Source organism: Epinephelus moara, chromosome 17 (assembly GCF_006386435.1).
Source record: "Epinephelus moara isolate mb chromosome 17, YSFRI_EMoa_1.0, whole genome shotgun sequence".
Taxonomy (NCBI): domain Eukaryota; kingdom Metazoa; phylum Chordata; class Actinopteri; order Perciformes; family Serranidae; genus Epinephelus; species Epinephelus moara.
In genome coordinates this window covers 9,783,170-9,796,339 of record NC_065522.1, presented here as the reverse complement: position 1 = coordinate 9,796,339, position 13,170 = coordinate 9,783,170, and the positions used below count along the sequence as shown (strand labels likewise).

Genomic DNA, 13,170 nt, shown 5'->3' with positions numbered 1-13,170 from the left:
AAGAAGACTTTTACCATAAGAGATGGAGATGCTGGGGATTGAACCCAGGACCTCATACATGCGAAGCATGCGCTCTACCACTGAGCTACATCCCCTTGTTCTTTTGCATATTCTAACCTGCTAAAAGAGGGGTGTCAAACATAGGGCCTGGGGTCAGAACCGGCCCGCCAAAGGGTCCAGTCCAGCCCACTAGATGACTTTGCACACCTAATATTGATGCACCTGTGAAGGCTAAGAGGTGCCAGGTTTAAACAGTGAGAATAGCAAAATAAGACCAGAATACTGCTCTCTGAAATAACAGTGAATACTTACTGTGGTCATATTTAAAGATATTGAACACTGTGCACAGTTGACCTAAGTAAACGTGTTTACATTTAGTCTGACTGTAAAAAAGTATCTGAAAGACCATCAGGAATCACTAGTGTGCCTGCAGCAGCTCCTCCCTTACAGATACCTTTGTATTTATTGTATATATATCGATTAATATGAGTGATAATTATTCCTGTCTCTGTGTCTCTGTCTGTGTGTCTACTAAAAAAAACAATGCCATTGATCAGAGTAATGTTTGGAATGGAGCCTCTGAGACATTGTTATGTAGTAACCACATTTGATGACCATGAGGCCTGCACCCTTTTAGCTGCTGTGATGCCATTGGGACTACCGCGCTCCTCCACAGTGTCTTCAAGTGTTTACAGCACTGAGTGTTTGAAACATAATAGTCTCCAGCTCTTTGATACTGCAGCCCACACCCTCTTCATTATGTCAGCAGCAGTGGTGCTACTAGACCACTGATGTTCCACATAAGGCTGTTTTATTAGAAATGGTTCTTTCCACATTGGAGAAAACATTATTGCTGTTACCATAACATCTTCACACCCAGTGTTATTGCTTGTACACGGATGTAGGTGGCTTAGAGCACAGATCTTCTACTATGTGACAGAATTGTCAGTTTGCCTCCTCCTATGTTTTCTGTCACCATCAGTTTTCTCATAAATACAAAAGGTTTTTACAAACAATGCATTATACAGTAAATTTCTTCTTTTTCTTTCGTTGCTGTGACACGAATTGGCTCAACAATATTTACAGTATAACTTGTGACAGTTGCTTGTTTGAAAAAGTTGACAAAACAACCGGGCCCTAAGATACCTCCTTAAATATGGGACCACACATTTTGAATGAAAACCAGAGTCCTGAATGTATTCAGTTCGTTTCAGTCTGTGTCATTACTCACAGTAAAACCACAAACATTTTGGATGAAGTTCTGTGAGAACAGAGAAGGGAATGGGGTCAGGGCTGCATCCAAGAGCTCCAGTGACCTCCAGAGTTTATCTGGCTGAAAACTGAAGCAAGCAATCAAAGATAAGAAGTTTAACTGTCTAGCCTGTGTGAATTTTACTCAGACTTACTGGACACTCACAAAGGTCATGAAATTGTTTTGAAAAGTAGTTCAGGCACTGCTACCAAACAACTCCCTGTAGTGAAACTTTGACAGGGCGTTTTCTAAGTAAAAAGTAGTTTAGATACCTTCAGTTAGGGTGTAACCCACAAGGAAAGAGCTGCTTAGAAATGACAGTTTTCCATTTCCTTTGTCATTTATTATCATTTATTATCGGTAACATGATCCTGAGGGACCTTGTGGTTTAACTTTACCAGACAGCCATGGGATCTAACAAGCATGCTGAACAGCTGAATGACCAATTGTCCAGTTTATTCTGGAGCACACCATAATTTTGGTTTTGAAAATAGATGTGCAACTAATATGCCAAATCTAATATGCCAAAAAATGTAGGAAGCAATGTTTACTCTGGGAATACTCTGGAATCTGGGTGCGTTGTGGAATCTTAATAGTCTCCTTGTGTGTAAGATGCTGGGTGGGAATGCTCTGTTAGAGAGAGAGAGAGAGAGAGAGAGAGAGAGAGAGAGTGAGATTGAAGCAAATACGTCTCACTTAACACCAGACTATTTATTTTGGCCGTGTGTGCATGTGTGTTTCTGAGTGTGTGTCAGTCAGTCCTTGGAGAGCACTATATTATAGGAAGTGGGTGGAGTATCCATTTTCTTTTTGTACTAAAGTGAGCGAAAGCCATAACTAATTGTTTTATACTCTCGCTCTCTGTCTCTCATCATTACTCGCTTATCTCATGGTAGGATAAGTGGTCACAGCTCTTGTCAAGAATAAAGAAGGGTTATTATATAACTGTATATTCGCATGTGTGTGTGAGAGAGAGAAAGACAAGTGAAAACACACAGAACTGAATACACACACAGTACAGTGATTGATAGAAACATCAGTAAGACGACAGTTATGCAAATGCCTCAATTTTCAAAAAGCTGACAGCTGTTTTCCTCAAACTTTGTGTGTGTGTGTGTGTGTGTGTGTGTGCAGCATAATTGATAGTGACTGGCACGCAGTTGTGATGGTTAAGGTTAGGGTCAAGGAAATGCTTTATGTCAATGAGGGTCCTCACAAGTATAAAAGCACAAACGTGTGTGTGACTCTGAGGGCTGACGCCTTGATAAGCATCCTGTTTTTGTTGAAACTCAACCAGTGTATCCTTGAATCCCCGGCCTGTTCTGTAATTGTACAGTTGTGCACCAGGGAGAAGATAGAGAAATGGGTCACAGAGCAGAGTGAGACAGAGACAGGGATGATTATGGCACCAGTGGTTTTGGTTTTCCTCCTCGCAGTCAAACAGCTACGTTGTTGACTGAAACAGATTCAACAAGTTGTCCCACACCGGATGCATCGGTTCCCTAGGGAGAGACAGTAACAAAAACTATTACATTGTTTAGATTCATATGAGAAAAATTAATTGTATTGTTTCCCTTAGCTATAAAGTTGTGTTGAAATAAAACAAATTAAATCTGTAAGTTGTGCAACACTCTAAATTGACTCAAAACTAATTTTTGGTACCAGGTCCTTGTCTGTATTTCGTTTTCCACTGCCGTTAGTACCCACTCAGTGTAGGCGAGGATAAAATAAAATGTGGTCGCTACTAAAGAGAGCTTGGCAATTCAAAAGTGATGGGTTTCTGCCGGATATCCCATGTTGCACTAGTGACACATTCTCTGACCAATTAGTGGTCTGCAGTTTTTAACTCCACCCTCTTGTATTGGTTCAGTTAACGTGGAACCTCAACCAAGATATTACCAAAAAAGTACCAGGTACTATCTACAACTAGCTGATGGAAAACAGAAAACAAGCCAGTAGAGCTGAGTTGAGTTGAGTAGGGCCGTGCCGTACCATGCAGAGGAAATGCAGCAAAACATGAATAATAACCATTTCTCAAGTCAAGTGTAGCAGGGCTGTTGCATGTCATCCCCCCTCTCTCCCTGTTTGTATATCTTCAGTTTCTGCAAGAACTAGTAGTTGTAACTGCATTCTTCCACATGGTAGACACGTAGGATACTGTGTCATAAAAGCCAGACAGATAATAACTATTGCAGACAAAACATAAGTCTATAAGTGCTTGCTTTTTTCCCATCGGGCATTCCTGAGGGATGTGGCTCCTCCACACTTAGCAGTACAGAAGAGTATTTCTTTTACTATTCCCCGTGATGAAATTGGGGTCAGAGTTTGGGAAAAAGTAGAGGAGATCTTGAATTTTAAATGTAATGCTGGCGTTGGTGTAGGAAGCTCACCTTGTAGAGCGTGAGCCCTATGTAGTCCAAGTCCTTAGTAGTGGCTGTTGTTTGAGTCCACCTTGTGGCTCTTTGCAGCATGCTGTCCCCTGTCTCTCTCTCATTTCATGTCTGTCTATCTGTCCTCTCTAATGAAGGCAAAAAAGCCCCCAATGAATCATTATTAAAAAATGAATAAAAAACAACGCTGACTGGCCAGAAGGGGATGCAAGGATGATCGGTCAAAACAAGGTTGTTATTCATTGTCCCAGAGGGGGCGTAACTTGTTTTTCAGTGCTGGCACACTGTGTTTAGTGTCTGTTGACCCCTCAGCATGTTTCGTTGATGCAATTAATTAAATGTAGACACTTCACAGCTGTTGGCTTTACAGCCGTCACTGTAGAATTGTTCAGAACTCAATGACAGGAGATAGAAGTAGAGGTGAAGGAGGAGAGGCAGAGGAGAGAGGGTGATGGAGGGAATAATGCCTGTCTTTTAACAGAGAAAAGCATTGGGTTTGAGTAGAGGGAGAGCAAGAAAGATACAGACAGAAACACAAAGAAATGCTGATTAAAGGTGGAATAGAAAAATAAAGAGAGAATCAGACAGTAGAAAATACGATTAGGCAGGGCTAGTGACAGACAGGTGTTGATAAGAGTGTCAGTGGGTGGGCAGATGACATCTGACCCATTGCCTAATTGAGGCCAAGAAGACAGACAAATTCAGTAAAGGCTGACTGTAGTGCTGGCATGAATCCATCTTTTTAGTTGTGAGACTGCATTTTTACATTCTTAACAGTCAGTGAAATATTTCCCCATCTCTGCCGTCCCCAAACTTCCAGGAAGTTACCACCTTAACAACTTCTTAAGCGGTCAAATCTGAAAAGTTCCAAAGTGGCCAAAAAGATACAGGGGTAGAGGTGACACTGTAACTTTTATTTGGTAATTATTCCATATTATTATGTGGTTCATCAATGAAGTGTGTAGAGCTAACACCGCAGACAGGAGTGTGTGTTCACAGTGACAATCAGAGATTAACCTGAGAGCTGCCTCATGATAATTTATTCTGCACGCCAAAGGAAGTTCCTGCTTGGTGTCATTCTCTAAACATGCATTGCATTGCAATGCAGCCTCCAGACATCGGTCTCGATTTAGCATCACACAAGCACACCATACAGACACTTTCACGCAAACATAAACCACACAAAGCTTATATTTACCCTCAAAACAGAATCGTGAGGTCTAAAAAAAATAAGGAAGCATGTGATTTGGGAGTAAGACCTGTCATTTTCTGCAAAGTCATCATCAGCACTAGGGGACACCCACTGTGGCAGACAGCTATGCACATACACAGACACATGCATGCACGCAAACAGCGTCTGGAGCAGCTACAGTGATAGATTATTACTGTCTGACTGTCTCCCATGAACACCTGGGCCTTTTTCCCTGGGCTGCATCCCTCTCTCTTTCTCTCTCTATCTCTCAGAGCCTACTTAAACCCAAACAACAAGAGACGAGATAGAGAGTAAGGTGGATAAAATTCAGAGTTTGAGAGGTTCCCCAAAGTCTTATATCACCGATCCACTTGACTCCACCTCACCCTGTTTATTTTGGGTTTATTTTTTGGATGCAATGGGATGGAAAATTTTGTTTGCCTGCTTTCAATATCTGGCAACCATTCAATTCATAGATTTGCTCCAATAATACAATATTCAGATTAGAAAGCTTATAGAGGAGAAACAGGTGTTAGTTGCCAGTGGTTGTTTAGTCTTTAGGTCCGGAGTATCATCATGCAAAGTTACAGTGATTATTCTTGCATTTGTCTGTGCTGTCATATCCAACAGTGCACAGTCAGTTTTGAATGTGTTGCATCCTTCAGCTTGGTCAAAGCCTCTTGTGCTGATCTTATTGTGCTTTTCCCTAAATGGAGATGCTGGGGATTGAACCCAGGACCTCATACATGCGAAGCATGCACTCTACCACTGAGCTACATCCCCTATGCAAAATGAATTAAATGTCATTGTTTCTTAATTATGCTTTACATAAAAGGTAATAGCAAGGTGGGAGAAATCTCACTGCAGTGCCTTCGAAAAGGTGTTGCACTTGCATCTTTGCAAAACCATCACATTTGAAGGTGAGAAAAGCAGAATGACAGACAAGACAGGGGCAGCATTTAGTGAGCCAGCTAAATACAACAGGATGCACTGAATGTAAATAGCTGTGGCATTTCAGATGGATTTATTATTATCTTTAAAAACTGAAATCCTTATCCATTTGACTTATGGAGTGGCTGTTATCACTGTTCCATAAATCATTATTTTCCCTATGAAGAGATAACAAATCCATTTGAGATAAGCTGCAGTGTAAGAAGGAAGGACATGTCTCTGTTTCTGTGTAGTTGTATCTTCCCAGGCTTGTATCCCCAGTAGGGATATACACTATGTAAAATAATTATATAGGTTTGTTTGTATTAGCCATGTGTGGTTAGTTTAGTTTTCCTGGCTGTGAGTGGCATTCCTGTGTCCTTACTAGTAGTGTACAGATAGTGGATTAATCCACTGTCAGCCTGGTTTTGTATGTAAAATTCCTTACTGTATGTACTTGGCAACCATGTATGTAGGGTCCCAGTGGTGTAGAATGCATATAAGAAAATCTTCTATGGTGTCTGCATGTACAGTTAACACAACATCTGTCAGACAATGACTTCTTTACAGTATCTCAGAACTGCACTGAATCAGCTGTGAAGCAGAAACGGGCTGATTTGAATGAATGCAGCCTTGTTGAAAACAGCAGATCTCTGAGTCTATAAATGGTGTGAATATCAGTGAATCACAGTAGGAGTTTGCATATGAATGATTTCACTCCTAGGAAGTTGTTCCACCATCAGAAATAGACATTTCCACTGAGACACTCCTCTGAAAAAATCTCCATACCTGACAAACCATAGTGCAGTTTCGTTATCGAGTGCATTTTTCCATATCTGAAGTATCTTGATATGAAACTGGGCTGCTGTAGGCTTGAAAAACCACCAACGCCTTCACGTCACATTGCTTTTGAACTCTTGTAATGGAATGTGACACCATTCCTCCACAGAAAATGTCATCATTTGGTATTTTATTAATGATAGTGGTAGCTGTCTCAGGCAATAATTCAGAAAAGTTCAGCTGATGTTCCTCAAAGTACCTTTTTTTTCCTGATACCATGTGTGTAGATCATGGAGTTAAATTAAAACAGCATCATTGCATTGCATTTTTCTGCAGTTTTTCTGCAGTCCTGTATTGTTGACATCCATGTTTTCTATCTTGGGGTCTACTTCTTCATGACCTTTGTTGGTGCATTCCTTTGGTTTTTGGTGCACCCGTTGATCAGTGGAATAGTGTGAACCCATTGGCATTACTGTGTTTCGCGTCACCCACATGCACACACATGCACATGCAGGACACAAAGACAACAGGAACCCCTTCATGAATAAACGGCTCTATAGGGCTACTAGAGGTCAAAAGCTCCACAGGGTTACCTGTAACTGTTGTCCTCTATTCAGTGTGTTCACAGCAGGTCATAAGCCCCTGTGTGAATGTAGCATGTTTTTAACCAAATAATTCCAAATGGAGATGCTGGGGATTGAACTCAAAAACATGTGTTTTTCCACTGAGCTACATCCCCTTTGACCTCAAGCCCCCTGTAAATGTTAGGGGGCTATCTCACCTCTTTCAGGCATTTGCTTGAGGTTCATTTTGTATGTGAATTTCAAGCACATTGCATCTCCAATGCAGCGATCACACCCAAAGTGACATTTGCTCAGCTAGACGAAATAGGTGTGGGCCATAAGCTTGGTGACAGTGGCTACTCGGAGGGGGGGCTAGTGGTGAACTGCTGCAGCTGGTGAGCTGGGGTGATTAAAAAGTGTGTGTGTGTGTGTGTGTGTGTGTGTGTGTGTATGTATGGCAGTTGATAGATCAGAGCGCAGAGCCAATAGCTCATTGCACAGGGGGCAAGGACCTCTAGTGGGTCCTCATACAGCCTATAGACCGTATGGAGATGCAAGACAGATTGATGGGGAACTAAAGATAGTAGGTAAATGAGTACAGAGTCTGGCATTGTACTTGTAATTGCCCGACTTGTACTTTTTCCTCATTTTAGCCAACAGACAGAATATGGTTAGCTAGCTTACATGCTAACAAGTCAAAGAGACAACACGCATCCACCTGCACTGCAAAGTCAGAGGTCACAATCCATCAAATGATGCACATACACACATGTAGAGAGAGATTAACATTGGTCATGAAGATGTCACTACCTCTCAGTTTTAAATTCTGATCTTGTGGTTTTGCACTTTTATTGTTACGAAACACAGCAAAGGAATCAGAAATACAGCAGACAGGCTGCTAGCTTTTAAAACTCCAAATCGGCTCATTGTGGCAGGGGCTGATAAAGGGAAGGGTCTGTTTTCAACAACAGTACAAACAAGCCACAGTACCCTGCTGGTGCTGTTTGCTGGCAGTGGTGCTAGCTCATCTCTGCTCTGCAGCAGACAGAAATAGTCAGACTGAAAGCCTTCAGAACTAATGAGCAGGCTCATGGTCTGCACTTTAGCCTAGCTCGGTCGCAAATGAGACAGTAAGTTCGCAAATGATGGAGTTGTACCAAGATCGCCTGTCTTACAGCTGTCTGCAAAAAAATGCTCTTTTGGGGAACTGTTTATGTTCTGACAGGAGATTAAGTAAGAATGGATAGACAGAGCTAAGCTAAGCTTCTTTAATTTTGGACCCTATGCCCCTTTATCATCAGTGCAAGACAGTTTGCTATTAAGAAGCTATGGCAATGTCAAGGTTCAGCCCTCTCTGATCCCCTTATCACAGATCTTGAATCCTGTGAGTATAGGTCACAAGTGTTGTGTAACCATGATGACAAGAGTTGGAGATGCTGGGGATTGAACCCAGGACCTCATACATGCGAAGCATGCGCTCTACCACTGAGCTACATCCCCTTCAGACTGCCATTAACATGTTACAACTTTAAATTGGCAGCTTGCTGTTAGTGTGAGGAAACATTAACAAAACTTCTAAAAATGCATCCTGGTCTCTAATAATTGAGGGTGAATACCTCACTGAGGGTCAGCTGAGAACATGGACATTTGACAATAGGTTTTTCAGAAGAACGTAAAGCATATGTGCTATTTTTTTTATGCCAGCATCCTATTGTTATAATGTAGGCTTTGTGCATCCTGACTCTGCACAATTTAACTCTGCAAAAATTCTGCAGGAAAGACAGCTACACAAATAGCAGGGCTATCTAAGCTGGTTATGTATTCTTCATTTTCTCAAAACAGTTAATCTGACAGCCACCCACACTTCTGCAGCGTTGGGCCAGATGTGCCTTTTTTTGGACACCTGCCTGTATTCACTGCTCAGCCACCTTCTGCCTTTGTTACCGTCCTCACGCTGTTTACAAGCATGTTAACTTGGTGTTTAAAAAAACAACGTGTTGATTATATGTGACTGTGCACACATTTTGTGTGCCACTGTCTATATTTGCTTTACTACATAATATTTAAGTCTGTATGCAAATCAGCGTGCTTGTGTATTTGCGTATTTTTAACCCTTTTGTCTCTCACCTTATATTAAGGTGCAGTATTATGAAAATCCATGTGACGCATGCCTCTAAAAACTCCCTCTGAATCCCTTTCAAACAGCTACCTAAATCTGTTTCCTCATCATCATATTTTGACAAATATTCATTCAAACAGTTTTAGTCTGTTTCGTATCACCTCTCAGCTTTGTCAGAGCTTTTATTTCACACAAATACCGAGTTTGCAAATGCTTCTCAAAGTGACAACACAGTCATTCCATCCACGTAAATTTAATCCCCAAATCCAGGTTTCAAGTGACAGCCGTTATTCTATTCAAACACCACACAAGGTTTTTTTGAGATTGCCTGTGGAGGCTGTGTATTATCCCGTCATTGATCTGTCCTCCATCAGTCCACCCGTCTGTCTCACATCAATAACCTCCTTTATTGCTTCTCTACTTTGGCTCTGAGCTCTGAGGTATATATTATTTCCTCATGCACACGTCAACACCAACACAGCTTGGCTCCTCAGACAGTGTGCTCCTCCAGGAGGTTCACAGCATTGCTGAAGTCAACATGGGAGTATACCGAACCAAACTTATTGTGCATCTTTAAAGCAAATTATTATTTTCCTCAGGCACAAATGCTATAGAAGGTTGGCATTGTAAGTAAAGTTGGAGATGCTGGGGATTGATCCCAGGACCTCATACATGCGAAGCATGTGCTCTACCACTGAGCTACATCCCCATACAGCACCGCTATGTACACCTCACTATGTGAAAAAAAAAGCACTGGGACCTCATTCACAACAAGCCTGGTCATTTTTAAAACTTTTTTAAAACAACCCATTAGTACTATTTATGTGCAGTTCCTGACTGTTGCTCAGTTTTTTAAAAGTTACCAGGACTACAAAATGTAAAATTAATGAGCATATGTTTGGATTAAGTGACTGTGCACATGTAAGTCATCCAACTACAGTCAATTCATTCTCTTAAAAAAGTTTGATATTATAGCCATAATGTCTGTCTATATGGTTGTTAAAATAAAACGTAGAACTAAAACTATTTAAACCCTCTCATGTACGGGTCAACTATCCTCCTAGCATTATTGGATCTATTTACTTGTGACACATTATATCACTTTCGTCATTACTACCATTCTTCATTTTTACAGTATTGTACATAAATTGTAAAATGGAGGGGTAGAGTTTCCGTTCTAAAGCTACTGCTAAATCAAAAAGCTGTCATTGCCAGTGGTCTTGTTGAGACTACAGGATTATGAACAAAATGCAAATCAAATAATAAGTTGCGTTGAAATGAATAAACAATTCTTATTCATGATTCAAATAGGATTTGCTCATATTTGTGGAGAGGTCATGAAAATGGAAATGCTACATTGGTGTTGTCTGTGATGCAAATGATTGTTGCAATTTTAATATAATTACCAGAGCATTCCTAATTATTACAGTTTGACAGAATCACACGTGTAGGAATGTTTCACCTAGAGAAGCTGCTGCAGTATTTTCACAGTTTTACATCTATAGTGTGGGAGGGCGACTGATTATGAGGAAAATAAATTAGAGGATATTACAGTTGTTTCAGAATGACTGTAAATCCATATTTAAAAGCACAAATAAGAATATTATAAATGTATGTGTTTGGAATTATATTTAAAATTAAATAACTGTTCATAAAGCTACATCACTGTGAAAAAGGAGCTAATCTTGAGTGCGATTTTGTGTTTTGCCAGAGACATTCAAGCTCAAGGTAGAAGCAGTCTAAAAGCAGACTCATATCTTGGACAAATAGCTCTTTCAAAGTGACACCCCATCAGCGATTCTTGGATCCGTCTCTCAATAGAAAAGGATTATAGCCCATTATATCTCCCCTAATCCTCTCCCTCTCTTTGCAATCTCTCTCTCTCTCTTCCTTTTCTTCTCTTTCTCCCTCTCTCTCCTCTCAAACTGCCCACAGCACCAGCTCTGTGTTTCCCCCTCCAGATTTGTCTTTTCTTCTCCTGTCTGTCTGTCCAGTTCGCACGAGAGATAAGTAGCTTTTACAAGGGACAGATGACAGTTGTTGTGGCTCAGACTGAAAGAATGGAGGGAGTGTGTGTGTAAGAGAGAGAGCATGTGTGTTTATGTAATTGAGCATGCATATGTCGGTATGTTTGACATATGCCTGTAAATGAGTGACTCCTGAGTGTCTCTCTTTGCACCTTTCCTTCACTCCGTGTGTGTGTGTGTGTGTGTGTGTGTGTGTGGTCCTCACCAGTGTAATTTTCCCATATAATTTTCACTTTTCTTTGAATCATTCTCTGCACCACAGGATCTGCCGTGCTCCATCAAAGCGTAACAGAGAGATGAGAGGGCTTTTTCCTCTTTCCTTCTTTTCTCTCTCCAGCTACTTAATTACTTTCTCCTCCTCCGCCTCCCTTTTCTTCTTTTCCTATGTATCTTTTTAGGAGTAGAAAAGGAAAAGAAATTCTCTGCTATGTTTGTGTCTCCAACTTTCTCTACTCCCTCGTACTTTGCAGACTTTCTGTGTAGTATCCCATTTCCTCTCTGCTTTTATCTTGTTCTCACTTTATCTCTCCTGTAATACCAGTAGATTTATGATGTATTAACCTAGATTTATTGTACTCCTCTGCCTAAACGACTTGTGGGGTTTTTTTAGAAGTGAGTCTGCTTAGATTAAACTCTATTTAATAGAATTTCATACCAGTTGTATAACGTGGTGTTTAGGCAGCCATAATATTTGAAACATTCACTTAACTCATGAAATTAATTTTATGATTAAAAGTTGTGTCAGATCAGCATAAAGGAGCCTGTTTTCAGTCTATACACTCAATATCAGATCAATTCAAATGAATTTGTGCACATGTTGCCAAGATTGTGGGTGTTCTATATTGTGTAATCATATTAACTGTTACACTACCTGCAGAACTGTGTGTCTTTGTCTTTGTGACTGCCACTTTGAATACGCAATGCGCTTTTTGTTTCGAAGTGTTTTCCTTCTCCTTATTTTCCTCCTGTGGAACACTTAAGCCATTTCCACACCCCACACAGTTGCACTCGGATCAGCATACATCCCACAAATCCATTTTGAGTCGCAAGAATAATGACTCTGAAAATTTGTGTCCCCTGAGAGGAGGATTATAATCCACTGGCCCACAGCCAAGATTTATAAAAGGGTAAGACAAGTCTTCATCCCGGGGGCTCAGGACGAGCCTTATTTCTTGTATTACATTACAATGATAATGTGAAACTTCATCGACCTCAGAGGCAACTTCTCTTCTCAGTTTCCCGTCACTCCACAGGGAGTCAAGACCTACAGAGCAGCAATCCTGGAACTTTGTCAAGGATGCTTTGGCAGAGGGAATGCTTGCAACTGTGGTTTAGTGACTGTGGTCATCTGAAGGACAGTGAAGGACAGTGTCCTTGCAACCTGACCTGAGACTAAAGCCTTAATCTGCTCAGCCTTAATAAATGATTAATAGTGATACATTTTACTTTAACTTGTCCACTTTTTTGCTAGCAAGCAAAATATTTAATGAAAATGTTTGGAAATAGTCCAGCACATAACCCCCCGTAAATTGGTAAAATTGTTTCTACACTTTCATTTTTGTGTGTATTAAACAAGCGAGATATAGCATGTTAGTTAATGAGCTTTAGATGTGTTGGTAGCAAGATTTTTCCAGCTTCAGACAAAGCCAGGCTAACTGTTTCCTGATTTTCAGTCTTGATGCTAAACTAGGCCAAAGCCAGGCTCAGACTACAGGAGTTTTAATAAAATCCTAACAGATTCTGAAACCAGGTTGCATCACACACATAAGGAGAAACATCACAGATGCTCGTCTCTCTCTAATCTCAAACATGCACACGCTACAAGATTTGAAATTAATGGTGCATCACACATTAAAGGCTATTATTAAGATTATTGTGGCAGAGGGAGCATGTATGCTCCACCTCACATGATCTCAT

General features: G+C 40.7%; 1 protein-coding gene and 4 non-coding genes across 5 annotated transcripts in view; 1 reads left to right on the top strand and 4 right to left on the bottom strand.

Annotated features, from left to right (window-relative positions):
* The window catches only part of m1ap (meiosis 1 associated protein), a 43,555-nt gene that overhangs the window by 10,652 nt on the left and 19,733 nt on the right, over positions 1 to 13,170 (top strand). The window lies entirely within an intron of this gene.
* trnaa-cgc (transfer RNA alanine (anticodon CGC)) lies at positions 24 to 95 on the bottom strand. Its single transcript has one exon. It is a non-coding gene; the product is annotated as a tRNA-Ala (tRNA).
* Positions 5,546 to 5,617, bottom strand: trnaa-cgc (transfer RNA alanine (anticodon CGC)). The gene has a single exon. It is a non-coding gene; the product is annotated as a tRNA-Ala (tRNA).
* trnaa-cgc (transfer RNA alanine (anticodon CGC)) lies at positions 8,536 to 8,607 on the bottom strand. The gene has a single exon. It is a non-coding gene; the product is annotated as a tRNA-Ala (tRNA).
* On the bottom strand, positions 9,864 to 9,935 carry trnaa-cgc (transfer RNA alanine (anticodon CGC)). Its single transcript has one exon. It is a non-coding gene; the product is annotated as a tRNA-Ala (tRNA).